The sequence below is a fragment of the Lethenteron reissneri genome, chromosome 43 (genome assembly GCF_015708825.2).
Source record: "Lethenteron reissneri isolate LAM-NWPU_2019-01 chromosome 43, ASM1570882v1, whole genome shotgun sequence".
NCBI lineage: Eukaryota > Metazoa > Chordata > Hyperoartia > Petromyzontiformes > Petromyzontidae > Lethenteron > Lethenteron reissneri.
The window spans coordinates 6,504,595-6,518,149 of NC_083821.1; the positions used below are offsets into that span (position 1 = coordinate 6,504,595).

General features: G+C 49.9%; 1 protein-coding gene across 1 annotated transcript in view; it reads right to left on the reverse strand.

Moving 5' to 3' along the window:
• LOC133353316 (uncharacterized) overlaps nucleotides 1-4,659 on the reverse strand; it is a 37,921-nt gene extending 33,262 nt beyond the window's left edge. Inside the window, exon 1 of the mRNA XM_061569455.1 lies at nucleotides 4,485-4,659. The gene's annotated coding sequence lies outside the window, so the exon portion shown is untranslated. The remainder of the gene's footprint in view (nucleotides 1-4,484) is intronic.
• Between the last annotated feature and the right edge of the window lie 8,896 nt (nucleotides 4,660-13,555).

The window sequence follows — 13,555 nt, forward strand, 5'->3', positions numbered from 1 at the left end:
GGCGTGCGCACCGATCCGGAGAAGGTACGCGCCGTAGTGGAGTGGCCACGGCCAAGGAATCTGACGGAGATCAGATCATTTTTGGGGCTCGCCACCTATTATCGTCGATTTGTAAAGGGATTCAGCGAGATTGCACGCCCCCTCACCCAACTCACCTCCCCTAAGCACCCCTACCAGTGGACGGGGGCCTGCCAGACGGCCTTCACCACTCTCAAAGACCACCTCACCCACGCCCCCACCCTCGCTTTCCCCGATTTTACCACCGATTTTATTTTGGACACCGACGCCTGCAGCAGCAGGCTGGGCGCGGTGTTGTCACAGGTACAGGATGGGGCGGAACGAGTCATCGCGTACGCCAGCCGGACCTTGAGTGGGGCCGAGCTGAACTATTGCGTGACCCGCCAAGAGTTGTACGCCGTGATTTTCGCATGCAAACAGTTCCGACCGTATTTGTACGGCAGGAGATGTCGCGTACGCACTGACCATTATGCTCTGCAGTTTCTTCTTACATTCAAGGAGCCGCGGGGGCAGATGGCCCGGTGGTTGGCGCAGTTGCAGGAGTACAACCTGCAAATCGAGTATCGGGCTGGCCGGACGCATGCAAACGCGGACGCCTTATCGAGGCGACCCACGGTGTACGCCGAGACGAGGGCGGAGGAGGCCTGCCCGTGTTTCACGGGGGGACGCTGCCGGCAGGCAACGGACCCCCGAGAGGCCGCGGCCACTGACCCCCCCCCCAGCGAGGGAGAGTGCAGTGTGCGCCACAGAAACCCTCACAGGTGGCACTGAGGATCCCGTCGACCGCCCGGCAAGCGCGGGACCCGCGGCTCGGGACCCGATCGGACGGATCCAGGAGGACGTCGGCTGCGCCTTCCCGGGCCTAAACGACGAGCAGCTGAGACAGACCCAGCAGCGAGATCCGGATCTGGCGGCAGTGGAGGCGGCACTGCGGGAGGAAAAGAGCGCCCTACCAGGACCCTGGAGCGGTTTGTATGCCCGGTTGTGTGTGCGGAACGGAGTGGTACGGGAGTTAACCGAGGCCGGCCAGCCGGGGGGCATCTGTGTTCCTGCCCAGGTGCGACCCCAGCTGCTACGGCTGGTGCATGACCACCCACTCGGGGGCCATGATGGGGAACGGCGCACCCGGGAGACCCTGCGTCGCCAGTATCTCTGGCCCAAATTGGCACAAGATGTGGCCGCCTGGGTGCAGGGCTGCCGGGCCTGTCAGCAGTGTGGGCAAAAGCCGGCGAGGTACCAGGTACCCCTGAGGCCGTTCCGAGTCAGTCGGACGAATCAGTTGGTCGGAATCGACCTGCAGGGGCCCTTTCCACGATCCCACCGGGGCAACCGATATATTCTCGTAGCGGTGGAATACTTCACCCGCTACCCCGTGGCGGTGGCTATCCCAGATAAAACAGCCCTTGTAGTGGCCCGGGCCTTCGTGGAAAACTATGTACTTAAGTGCGGGATCCCCGAACGAGTCATTACCGACCAGGGTAGTGAATTCGAGGCCGAATTATTTCAGGCGCTGTGCCGAGAGTTCGGGATCCAGAAGGACCGAACCACGGCGTATCACCCCCAGGCGAACGGGATGGTAGAGAGGATGAACCAGACTCTGGCCGGGAAGCTTAAACGCATGGCGGCCGCGAATCAACAGGACTGGGACGAACACCTTCCCTATGCCCTGTTCGCCTACACCACCGCCGTTCACACCTCTACAGGACAGACCCCGTTCCTAATGATGTTTGGTCGCGAGTCTCGCCTGCCCGCAGATCTGCTGTTCGGTGTTCCTCCGCCGCAACGGGAGGAAGGGAGCCACCCCGTGGAGCACTTGCTGGAGACCCTGCGAGGGGCCAGGGGCCGAGCCTGCCCGCACGGAGAGGCCGCGCACCAGCGGCAAGAGCAGGGCGCCCGACCCCGTATGGAGCCCCCCTTCTACACTGCGGGCTCCGAGGTGTGGCTGTACACTCCCCGCGTCGGTGCCGGACAGGTGGGGAAGCTGACCACCTACTGGCGAGGACCCTGGATTGTGAGACGGCAGATCTCACCATGGACGGTGCTGATTCAGGGAGGAGAGAGGGGCCGGGAGATGGTGGTCAACATCCGCCGACTGAAGCCGTGGCGAGCAGCCCCCGAGGGGGGGAGCCCCGCCGTCCAAGTACCCCGAAACCCCGGGGTCCCCCCACCCCCCGTGCCCGGGGGCCTCGCGCAGTACATGGGCCCCACGGAGCCCCGGGCTCCGAGGGGCCCCGGGCGGGGCCGGGGGCGACGAGGACGGCGACCCTTAAACCCCACCGCCTCTGAGTTTGTTCCCCAGCCCGCAGGTGCCAGAGGCCGAGGGGAGCCGTTGGAATGGAGGAGGAGACCCCCGCCGGAGCCCCAGGAGACGGAGCCGCCACCCCCGAGGCCAACCACAAGGGCCGGGCGAATCCCGCGGACCCCGCGGCGATACCTCGTGGGGGCAACCCAGGCGAGGTGCTCAAGTCAACCCGGGACGGGGACTGGCACCCCGGGGGGCTATGTGGTGCCACAGCGACGGGGCCGCTCTGCCGAGCCAGGGAGCCGCCCGGCTTCCCCCACCGCACTGCCCCCAATCACCCGCCCCACATAAGCACACACCCGCACGCATCCCCCCCCCCCCCCCCCATAGAGCTGGAAGGGAAGGTTACCTGATCGACCGGTTTTTATCCGAGAGACCCTTATCGGGATTAATTCTCACGGTTTCCGGCGATCAGGGAATTGGATGACCTCCCCCGTGCTACGTGGTACCGCGGCGCTGCTGCCGGCCTTAATATGGTGTGGTCGCGGCGTGGGGCATTCGGCCACCGCGGTTGAGGCGCATTTCCCCCCACACACACCCCCACGAGTCGACGGGGCAAGCAGGGGAGGCACGGGACAGCATGAATAGCGGGGTCACAGGGGCTGTTGCGCATAGTCATGGAGGGTTGGGATAATTGCGCTTGAGCGCGCAAGCCCCATTGGTAGGAAGGGTAAGGGAGTAATTAGGATTTACGCCTTGCACGCAGCACACTGATTAGCATATCAACAGCGCCTGGGGACTGCCGTGCGCGGGCTTGGGGTGCACGAGCCCATTGTTCAGCGCAGCATCCCCTTTGGGAGGTAGGGAGGATAAATAGAGGAGCGCAGAGGGGAAATCGCTCTCTTACTCCAGCGCCAGGCGACCAGACGCAGCTCGAGCCAGCGACCCGGACGTCCGTGCGACGCACCGAGGCACGCGGTTAACAGAAGGATCAGCGGACCGCCGTGGACACTTAACAGTGAGTAAGAAGGGGAATTAGAATCATAGCCGATAAATAGGGAATAGGTACAGGTTTAGTGGAATAGGCCAGCCTCGTCGACTCACTGATTCAACATCAATTCGCAGGTGGCATATAATAAATCATTAATAGCGAAGCGTGGTCTCGCGTGATCTTGTCGTGCAGTGTGAGCGTGTGGGTGCGCTGTGTGCACAGTGGTTCGCCACGTGAGTGAGCGCTGCGCGGAGCTGAGCGCGCGGGTTGCGTGTGGGAACGCGTGTGGTACTGTGTGTGCGTAAGCTCGCGGCGTGCGTAATCGGCGTACCCCAGGTGCGCGATTGTAACGTGAGCGGCCAGCGCGGCGCAGAGAAGCGCAAGAGTGAGTGCCGTACAGAGCTGTGTGTGTGGGTGTGCGCGTACGTAATTAACCATGCCTGCTACGCGGACCCGCGGTGGAGTGGAACCCTCGGGCGACGGCTCCCACACCATGGGTGAGGAACTTAGCAGCGGTTCGCTTAGCAGCGGGGGGGCGATTGATGATGCTAGCCCGGCCGTTAGCATTATCGAGGGAGGGATTTCGGGGGCTAGCGACCCCCACAATACACAGAGAGAGAACACGTATCGGCACAAAGAGAGAGGTCGTCTCTGTGACGGGGCCTTAAATATAGAGAGGGGGTGGGGGCGGAGAGAGATAGATTTAAAAGGTGCATGAGTTCCAATGGCTTCTTAAAATGCAATGATCATGTAGCTGCAGTAATGTTGTAAATATTAATTGTATCAAAGGGCCAAAACATGCACCTGATAAGCATTTATATGTAAGATGTAATGATATATATGGCACGTATTTCATTGCTGCCTGAGGCAGCGGGCCAGTTTTGACAGTAAACTGATTATATAGTGGTGTGGTGTTTTTTATGGCATGTGTTTATAAGTGCTATGAAGGGCTATTTCCCGAAACGTCGCCTATGTGTTTTTTCATTTTAAGACCACAGCGTTATTTACTTTATGTTGTTGTTTGTGAAACACTTGTGTTGACTTTTTTTTGCTTGTGAAACACTTCCAATAGCATCAGCATCACCCAATAATACATTACTCATTTGGTTATGTTCACATATACATATTACATACTCCTTTACCAAGCAGTATTTACAAATAATACGATCAAAAATACCACGAACGCACACGCGTGTGCGTGTGTGTGCGCGCGCGCGTTTGTGTATAAAATACCTGGAGTTCACGAGCGAAGTTTCTCGACACGCGCACTCTGTCCTGTTCGTGAAGAAACGCTTGAAGCTCTTGATTTTAAACCTGAGGAGGAGGAGGAGGAAAGCGAGACACAGGAGGAACTGGTGGCGTGTTAAGTGTCAGCTCGGAGAGAGAGGGAGAGAGAGGTTGGGTGTGAACCGACGTAATCAACAACTCCACCGCACAATTTACGTTCTGCGCGCCTCCCCCGTACTCTGTAAAGGAGAACTAAAACCAAATAAAAGTTTTGCTCTCCCCGTGGGGTTATACTGATTGGGGGAGCGGTAGTGTAGCAGGTAGCGCGCTGCGCTACGACACCGGCGACCCGGGTTCGATTCCCGCACAGGGCCAACAGCAGTGACGATTACCTGAACCGGTCCTGGGCCTCCCCTAGGTCGACTCAGCCTCAAATGAGTACCTGATGCGGTGTGTAAATATTGGCACTGGGGGAGACAAAGACGGCCGGCCGTGGTGTTGGCCACCCACCCACCCCCTCGGGTGCCGTGGCCGCCTTGATAGATGCGACTCGCAAACAGCACTTGCCCCTAAAGTCTGTCAAGGCGATTACGGTGAATATTTGTCTCATATTGAGAGGCATTTCCCGTTGCCTCGTAACAGACATATGCCATCAATCCACGCACACGGCCTGGTGGGACACATGATGAAAATGATACGGTAGCTATGGAAGAAGCATGTAGAGTAATTCCGCGCTTGGCATTATCACTGAGGCAGGGGGGTGAGTGAGCACACGTGCATTGGAGAGCGCGAGCAAGTTAAGGACGTACTGTTTCGACTGTTAATACACGTGGGCTTGGGCAATGACACGTCGCTAGAAGGGTGAAGATTGCCGGTGAGAAAGATGACTCTTGCGGGGTGGTCCTCTTGCCAAGAGGACGTCTTCGGAGGAGATGGAGCGACGAGGTGAGCTCGTGTGCACGTCCTGAGTGTGGATTGTTGGAACACGAGAGATTGGCGATGGGTGTTTTTTGGCGAGGCGTTTATCCGCCAAGGGAGTGATCATGTGGATGATGATGACACAACCGAGAAAGAGCCCATTGAGAGCAAATATCACTTCCTAATAATAATACGACTACTGCTACTCCAGCAAAAACATGACGTGTCAACATGTAATCAAGGGTCACGTGGACAACACTATTTTAAAAAGACACAAACCACACTTAACGATTATATATAGTACGGGGTAGACCCGTGTGATGTAAGAGAAAAAAATTTAGCTGGAGGCTTATTATATTTTTTGCGACATAGAATTGTAATGTATGACTTACTGTTAGTAGCTCAGCTTATTGGAGAGTATATTTAGTATATTGATGATACTGATGTAGTTTATATTTTAGTTTATTTACGTGGTGGTTTAACTGCTGCAGCTCCTTACTATTAAAATTCCTTCCCTCTATTACTGCAAACCCTACTAATCCTGCTGCTAATCCTGCATACTGCATAATGCACGGGCATAATATGACTTTGACCCCCCCCCCCACCTCCTACGCATTCCACAAGTAGTGACTAATCCCATAAATATGCCAAATTCCTCTTGATATGCAAATTCCTTTGTCAAGGCGCCCCTTCCCCCCTCCAACCCAGCTTGCTGCTAAGCATGGTGGTGTTCATTCAGACGCTGTCTTTCCGACAGACCTGTTCTTCACCTGAGGACGGCTGCTTGCGTTGTGGCCGAAACGTCGTGAGAATTATTTTATTATGTTTTATTTGTATTATTTTATTATTTCCCTTCTACGTGACTTTACCGAAAGAACCAAGAAGATGAATCCCTGCAGTCACGAAAGCTTTAAATCGAAATTTAAATATATAAACTCAAGAGTAATACGTATTATTAACGTGAATATAATTTAAATTAGCATTAGATCATATTAATTATATGGATACTCATCCATGTTTTTACACTTTATTCAACATTTAATAATAATAAGAGGCAGCCAGTGAATATATTCCCAGGAATAAATGACGTGGAGTGGATGCCAAATGTAACGCAGACGTTAACACCATTCCACGTGTTCGGGGCGTCACGATTACGATGTTCTTATTAGCTGTAATACTGGACACAATTGCTGTTGGTCTCGAGTCTATATGCAACTGCATCTTTAAGACACTTCCCAACCACAGCTGGAAAGAAAGGTTACTCATAATACAAATGTTGACGGTGGAAATTACAGAAATTTAATCCCAAAATATAACCACACAAAGTAACAACCGCACCAATAAACTGCCAAGACACAACTCAGATAGCAAATTCCCCAGCATGTATGTACAACATCTGCTGACAGCACTACAATCATTTAGTATAGAAATACACGCACGCAAAGAACTCCTCTTATCCATGATCCTGTTATCTGCGACATTATAATCCTCATCGGCACGGGTTGGCACGTTAGACAAACGCTAGCGTGATGGCTCACGTTCACTGGCAAAGGGCACTTCGCGTGACGGCTCACGTGACGGCTCACGTGACGGCTCACGTTCACTGGCAAAGGGCACTTCGCGTACACAGAGGCCGGATCACAGCGTTCTCAGCGCCAAATGAAAGGAAGGTGTAAAACATTGTGAGAGTAAAAAACAAGTAAACCCGTAAAAACAAAGTTTTTCACTATAAATCCTTTATATGCGTGGCGGCTAGAGTCTTCTCGTCCTCTGGCTTGAGATGGCTGCCACCTATGGGTCAGATGATTGTCTGCCAGTATTAAGCAATTGGTAATTAAATATTTAATTTGTTTTCCCTAAACAGTGTAAAATGTTGGGAATTTTTTTTCACGAACATTAATTGTCTCGCACAACGAGTCTGTGTGCAAAATGTCAGCTCGATTGGATCACGGGAAGTGGGTTAAAAAACGACCGAAAGATTTGCACGGTCGTAAGCAAGCAAGGACGCAAGCAAGCAAGCGAACTTAATGTAAAGGATTTAATAATGATCGCAGCGTTTACACCAATACACCTTCAACGATCTCGCTCGAGCCTGCGTAATTTGAGACCCCAGTGTGACAAGATCGCACACTCGCGGCTCCAGTTGGACAGGTAATGTGCAACTTTTATAAATGCGGGTGGAGCAATAGAATATTTTACGGAAACACTGCCGACAACGTACAGTAAAAGTTACGTCTTGGTATGTGACGATGAAGGAATTCAGCTTTTATTACACTGTGCTGTTATGAGAGTCGTTAAGGTTTCTACTCATAGGTAAAAAACTAAGAAATGACAGGCATTTGGCAGTGCTCAATCACTGTAACATTTGCGTTTCTATCGCAATGAGAAATCTGGCATACGACCAAGTCACCCTGAATGCGCCAGAAGCCATCCTAATTATTATTTTTTACCAGGTAAGGCCCACTCAGCTATATAGCTCTTTTATTCAGAAGCAAGCTGGCCACAAATGATAACTCAACCATTATATAAACGGAGTGGTAGCTCCTGCAATCTCTCATTTACTTGATACAGCTGTCGTGGCTGTGACGGTTCCACCTGAAGACGGAGGCTTGTGTCGCCTCCGAAACGTCGTGATTTTTATTTTATTTTACTTTTATTAATTTTAATGTTTTTACCTACGTGACTTTACCGAAAAAAAACTACGAATATGAATCCTTGCAGTCACGAAAGCTTCAAATCTAGAATCAACAAAGTGTTTTTTGTCACGTGGGGATTTATCGCAGCCAAATACTCTAAACTACACTCTTCTAATATCATCCCACCTTAGAAGCAATACACACGGTGGTTTTGTAAACGATTATCGAATCTGCCCGTGTAGCTTTAGTCGCCGGTGCACTGTGTACAACGAGTTTCTCCACGTGCTCTGCTTTCCTGAAAAAAAAACTGCCCAATAAAAAGGTGCGCCGCGTTGGCTAGATGTTGACTACCTCGCCTGGTACACAGGAGGTTATGCGCACAAACACGTCCACGTCTACGTGCAACCCGTGCACCTCGTGCTCTCTTTTAGCCCCCCCCCCCCTCCCGATACGTTCCATTCATTGGCTACCACATTCTGACAAGCTCCCCCCCTCTCCTCCCCCTTAACTTGTATTTAAGAACTTGCATCTTGGAATCCCTGCCTCACTTGATACAGCAAATCTGGCTGTGACGGTCCCACCTGATGACGGAGACTTGTGTTGCCTCCGAAACGTCGTGATTTTTATTATTTTATTTTTATTAATTTAAATTTCATTTTTTACCTACGTGACTTTACCGAAAAAACTAAGAGTATGAATCCTTGCAGTCACGAAAGCTTCAAATCTAGAATTAGGAGGTTATGGGTTCGATCCCGATCTCTGACGCCTGCTGCTGTATATTTGGAGTTTGCGTGTCTCTCTCTCTCATCATCATCACGGTGGCTAGGAGATGTTAACTACCTCGCCTGGTATACAGGAGGTTATGGGTTCGATCCCGACCCTGACACCTGCTGCTGTATATTTGGAGTTTGCGTGTCTCTCTCTCTCATCATCATCACGGTGGCTAGGAGATGTTAACTACCTCGCCTGGTATGCAGGAGGTTATGGGTTCGATCCCGACCCTGACACCTGCTGCTGTATATTTGGAGTTTGCGTCTTCTCCCCGCGGTCGTGTAGATTTTTCTCCAGTTCCTCTGGTGGTTTTTCTTCTCCACGTGAAAAAAAAAAAACATGCATTTAGAGTGTTTGGCTGTAATACACATCCAGGTGATAAGCCACTTTCGTTGAGCTATCCTTTGTGACCAGGTCGCTTCTAAAAAATAGTGATTTGGCTCAGTGGTAAATTAAATATTGTTTCTAATTTATAGACCATGCGCGGGTCTGTGCCCACGAATGGTCGTCATTGATCTACGTTTGTACGACGGAGACAGGAAATGCTCGATTTGATTGATAAAGTAGTTTGGGATGCAGTATTATGGGCCAGTCATTGTGCGCACACTGGGCAATAAACCTGGCCATCTCAGGTCGATTTCCGGTCACGGCTATAACATCAGTCGTAATGTTTGAACCGGTTCTGAATCTTTTCCATACCCACGTGACCAACACACACCGACAAGCCTGAGAGGTGAGGTATGATAATTGTTTTTTTACCCTTCTATCTGGCAACAAAACTGACACCTTTTTTTACAAGGAGTCATGTTTGCATAGACCACAATACCTGCAGTCATAATGCAAACAAAAAACAAAACTCTGATAATGTGCACTGTCCTTGAAGTTGATTGGTCCACACCCGAGACAGCTTTCCTTAGAGCCTAGTCTCACATGGGTTGAAAAGCTGTCTCAGGTGTGGACCAATCAACTTCAAGGACAGTGCACATTATCAGAGTTATGTTTTTTGTTTGCATTATGACTGCAGGTATTGTGGTCTATGCAAACATGACTCCTTGTAAAAAAAGGTGTCAGTTTTGTTGCCAGATAGAAGGGTAAAAAACCAATTATCATATTTTTCACTGGCAAATGAGGTTCCAATGAGGTGAGGTATGGTCAAACAACCCCTGTGGCCGACACAGTGCAGGGAGGCCTTTACCCAGCAGTACGTTGAAAAAGGTTGCGGGTTATTGTTAAATTTCGATTTAAAGCTTTCGTGACTGCAGGGATTCATCTTCTTGGTTCTTTCGGTAAAGTCACGTAGAAGGGAAGTAATAAAATAATAAAAATAAAACATAATAAAACAATTCTCACGACGTTTCGGCCACAACGCAAGCAGCCGTCCTCAGGTGAAAACCAGGTCCGTCGAGGCGACAGAGTCTGAATGAAACAGCACACGGGCTTAGAGCATATATATAAGCTGGGCGCATTGACAAATGAATTTGCATATCAACAGGAATTTAGCATATTTATGGGAAATGCAGGAATGTAATTAGTACTGCATATGCATGTGCATTATGCAGGATTAACAGCATCAAAGGGAGCTGCAGTTACTGCTGCTGCAGCAGTTGCTGCTGCTGCTGCAGTTGCTGCTGCTGCAGTTGCTGCTGCTGCTGCACTTGCTGCTGCTGCTGCACTTGCTGCTGCTGCTGCACTTGCTGCTGCTGCAGTTGCTGCCTTACCCATTTTAATATAACACTATGTATTATTCTACCCACCCTAATGTGTATCATACTGCTATATGTTTACTGTACAATTACGACACCATACATTACTCTGCACACTGCACCATGCCAGTGAGTGGAACGCGGTCTGAAAGTCACCGTTAACGTGAACACAATCAGTTAAGATCCGAAATGGTTTATTACGTCCTTCCAATGATTGCTAAGCCAGAATCCATCTTCTCGGTTGAAATTGTCTCTGTGTTTGTATATGTGGATCGCCTCATGAACGAATCTCTCATGATAGCCAGATGGCTTGCAGAGAACCTCTGTCTTGGAGAAGTCAATGTCATGTGAGCCCACTGAATTGTAACAGTGATCTGCCACGGCTGAGGTGTTTGTCCTACCGTGTTTAAGGTCTGCCTTATGTTCACGGATGCGGTCCGAGACATGTCGTTTGGTTTCTCCAATGTAACTGCTACCACAGAGGCAACTTAGTTTGTAGACGCCAGGGTACTGTATGTCTGGAACCACATCTTTTACAGACGGGACCAGATCACGGATTTTATGTACTGTGTTGAATCGGACCTGGATCTTGTGTTTAATCAGGATTTTGGAGATCTTTTTTGTGACCCCAGCAATGTAGGGTAAGGTGATGGTCTTGAAAGGCTCCTCAACAGGATCCTTCTTGATGGTTGGAGTGATGGCTTTGCGGATTGTGTAGTCGGAGTAACCATTAGCCTTAAGAGCTTGGCGTACGTCTCAGAAATTTGAGACGGACGCCATCCAGACTGCCACTCTACGCCCGACCTTATGGAAAAGGTACGTAGACGACACTTTTGTCATCTGGCCACATGGCCGGCCTGCTCTAGACCAATTTCTCGACCACATCAATTCCATACACCCAGCCATCAGATTCACCATGGAAGTCGAAAATGATGGCAAGCTACCCTTTTTGGATGTCCTAATCAAAAGGAGACCTGATGGTTCAATGAGCCACTCTGTCTACAGGAAAGCCACCCACACGGATGCTTATCTAAAACCGGATTCCCACCACCATCCATCCCAGAAGAATTCCCTCATCAAGACTCTATATCATAGAGCCCAATGCATCTCCGACCATGAACACATTTCCAGTGAACTCAAACACGTACGCCAAGCTCTTAAGGCTAATGGTTACTCCGACTACACAATCCGCAAAGCCATCACTCCAACCATCAAGAAGGATCCTGTTGAGGAGCCTTTCAAGACCATCACCTTACCCTACATTGCTGGGGTCACAAAAAAGATCTCCAAAATCCTGATTAAACACAAGATCCAGGTCCGATTCAACACAGTACATAAAATCCGTGATCTGGTCCCGTCTGTAAAAGATGTGGTTCCAGACATACAGTACCCTGGCGTCTACAAACTAAGTTCCCTCTGTGGTAGCAGTTACATTGGAGAAACCAAACGACATGTCTCGGACCGCATCCGTGAACATAAGGCAGACCTGAAACACGGTAGGACAAACACCTCAGCCGTGGCAGATCACTGTTACAATTCAGTGGGCTCACATGACATTGACTTCTCCAAGACAGAGGTTCTCTGCAAGCCATCTGGCTATCATGAGAGATTCGTTCATGAGGCGATCCACATATACAAACACAGAGACAATTTCAACCGAGAAGATGGATTCTGGCTTAGCAATCATTGGAAGGACGTAATAAACCATTTCGGATCTTAACTGATTGTGTTCACGTTTACGGTGACTTTCAGACCGCGTTCCACTCACTGGCATGGTGCAGTGTGCAGAGTAATGTATGGTGTCGTAATTGTACCGTAAACATATAGCAGTATGATACACATTAGGGTGGGTAGAATAATACATAGTGTTATATTAAAATGGATAAGGCAGCAACTGCAGCAGCAGCAGCAAGTGCAGCAGCAGCAAGTGCAGCAGCAGCATCAACTGCAGCAGCAGCAACTGCAGCAGCAGCAGAAAATGCAGCAGCAGCAGCAACTGCTGCAGCAGCAGTAACTGCAGCTCCCTTTGATGCTGTTAATCCTGCATAATGTACATGCATATGCAGTACTAATTACATTCCTGCATTTCCCATAAATATGCTAAATTCCTGTTGATATGCAAATTCCTTTGTCAATGCGCCCAGCTTATATATATGCTCTAAGCCCGTGTGCTGTTTCATTCAGACTCTGTCGCCTCGACGGACCTGGTTTTCACCTGAGGACGGCTGCTTGCGTTGTGGCCGAAACGTCGTGAGAATTGTTTTATTATGTTTTATTTTTATTATTTTATTACTTCCCTTCTACGTGACTTTACCGAAAGAACCAAGAAGAGGGTTATTGTTAAGTTTTAATATTAAAACTCACATCAATGGCATTTTAATCACCTTGGTATTTGTAAGCCAATGTCTCTTACACGTGTTTATTACCACATGCACGAGAGGTTAAAGATTGCAGTGTACATACGAATTTTTTTTGAAGACGTCTGACCAACGTGGAAGAGTAGGCCAACACACCCTCTAGAGGGGCTTTACGCAGCTCTCTCCGATGGAGGCCATTCCGCAAGCAGTGGCGTGCGTAAGAAATTGCAGGGCTGCGCCTTTATCTGTTAAACACAAATCGCCGCTTGTGGAATGTGACAGCATTCTGCAGTGACAACTTGGTCACCTGCAACGTTCTGTTGCCAACCCAGGGGTAAGCCAGCCATCGTCATTGTTGTCTCTCCTCTGAATAACCCAACAAAACAGGTCCCCTGGCATGAACCTCCCTCGAAAACAAGTGGAGAGCATAATTGTTTTTTTTACCCTTCTATCTGGCAACAAAACTGACACCTTTTTACAAGGAGTCATGTTTGCATAGACCGCAATACCTGCAGTCATAATACAAACAAAAGACATAACTCTGATAAGGTGCACTGTCCTTAAAGTTGATTGGTCCACACCCGAGACAGCTTTCCTTAGAGCCTAATCTCACATGGGTTGGACCAGATGACTAGGCTCTAAGGAAAGCTGTCTCGGGTGTGGACCAATCAACTTCAAGGACAGTGCACATT